Genomic DNA, 2,436 nt, shown 5'->3' on the forward strand with positions numbered 1-2,436 from the left:
TAAATATTATGTCTTATACCTAGACTGACATACCGTCTCCGCTCAGAATCGTTTTTCTTAAACAGAGATATTATATCATTGAATTCAAATTTAATACCATCCATTATACAGTGACCCACTTGTAACCTACTGTACAGCAGAGCGAAATCCACTTACCCACCTTATTATTTTATACTTTCACATTTTAATGATTTTAAATTGAGGTATTTAACCCCCACCCCCCCCCCCCCCCCCAAAAAAAAAAAAACCAACAAAAATACATACAATGATAAACACACACGCGTGGTTATAGATAGGTACGTATAATATTCATAATTCATATAATATAGATAAGTAGGTTACTATTGTATTCGATAACTTTTCAAATGCGTTCTTTGTAAATAGAATAGGTACCACCGACTGGCGACTGGCAATAATAATTTCAGACGACAGCTATATTATAGTGTTGTGTTCGGAGATTTTATATTTAGCCGTATCTACAAACGTCAGCTATGGCGACGGTAGGTAAATTTGCTTATTTGCCATTTTTCTTTTTTATAATGTACGCGACGGTGACCAGACCAACACGGCTTCAATTAAATGATTAATTTATTATTACTATTATTTCTTGAAAAAAACTTCATGGTGGAGCACAGAGCGCGCGTGTTTCGAAGACATTTTACGCGGGGACAATTAATCTGCATTATATTATTAATATGTACGTTAATATGTAGGTACATTAGAAACACTGAATTCCATTTAAGGGGATTGTAAGCAGTGATCATTGCTGTCCTCGTCTATGACACACGTAATAATATAATAAATTATATAACATGGAATTTAAACGTACCGACTACGGATCTATTTACGACGATGCGATAAGATTATAAGAATTCTGGTAACGTTTCAACGATTCACGTTCTTAAATTTGAATTAGCCGTGGCTCGTGAAATCAATGAATACATCACATACTATAATATTATATTCCGATTATTTACAATTCACTTTGGTACGACTTTTATAGTTTATACAGATAAAATCGAAAATGTATGTATTATGCAAGATCTCAAGTATACATTTAAAATTTGTTTTCACAATATCCTCATAGCATCATCGATCGATCGATTAATCGGTAGGTTTGAAAATTGAAATATAACATGTCATAGCCATAATAATAAAACTGATATCGACGTTTGACGTGTTCAAGTAAAAGGTAAATTCTACGGGGGAGGGGAGGATTTGAATTTGCTCAAAACCCTTAAAAAGATACTCATATATTATATTGACAGAAATATGAAATATCACACAAGCGCGGGGGGGAGGAGGTCACCAACTCGCTACCGTGGCGTAACTAGCGTTGAATAGTTGCAGGGACTATAGGGTCTTAGAAAACCAAAATGCAAACCTGTGTGCGACATGTAAACTGGTGATAGGTAAATTGGATACATTTTGAAAGCGGTAAGTTGAGTCCCGGGTAAAAAAAGGTAGTAAGTAAGTAAGTGTCCCAGCTATAAGCCCACTTACCTACCGGTTCGGCCCGATCATTTAAGTTTTACCAAGAACTATTAATGTTATATAAACACATATATTTTAATTTATACCATAAGATTTTTTTTATTTATATAATTTATACCGAGAACATAATATTTTATACCATATATTTATTTATAGCTTACATAATATTATGTAATATAAAATAATATACTATTTCTATAATCTCTCGTAATTATAATTTATAATTATAAAATTTGACTTCTAATAAAGGTGATTAGATATTTAAAAAATGGAATGAACGTACTAACATTTTATTTTCGGGACTCTACTTACCTATTACCTTTTTTTGGGGGACTCAACTTACCTATTACCTTTTTTTTCCGGGACCCAATTTACCGGCATAAGGTCATTGGGATCCAATTTACCAATCCCACCCTCTACCACCCGTTGACACCGTTACAATTAAGTAGTCACAACAAGTCCTCTAAAATCAAAATTGGAAATAAACCATGTAATAAAATGTAACCTTGTCATTACAAAATGCAAATAATAAAATAATTATATATGTTACGGTAAATGACGAAAAATAATAATTTACGTAATTTACCGGTAAATATCGTTAATATCCATTTTTAATTTATATGAGTAGATTTTTACGTCAATTACCGGGAATTTACGATAAAAAATTATACAAATGGTTATTGTTGTACTTGTATCATATATTATTATTAACTACTTATTTTCACATGGTAATGATCCATGGCATTTTGAATTACAAAGTTTGCTTGAAGAACGACAAGCACATTTATTATTTTTACATTTAGTTTTGCAGTGACATCGTTGGTACCCTTGAGTGCCTGAAATACTGCTCAAACCTGCTGCCTCTCGAAGAGTAAGCTCTTTTTCTTTGATGATCTTAGGTATGTCGAGAAGTTTTTCTTTACAAGGTACTAGCTCAGATCT

Source organism: Acyrthosiphon pisum, chromosome A2 (genome assembly GCF_005508785.2).
Source record: "Acyrthosiphon pisum isolate AL4f chromosome A2, pea_aphid_22Mar2018_4r6ur, whole genome shotgun sequence".
Taxonomy (NCBI): domain Eukaryota; kingdom Metazoa; phylum Arthropoda; class Insecta; order Hemiptera; family Aphididae; genus Acyrthosiphon; species Acyrthosiphon pisum.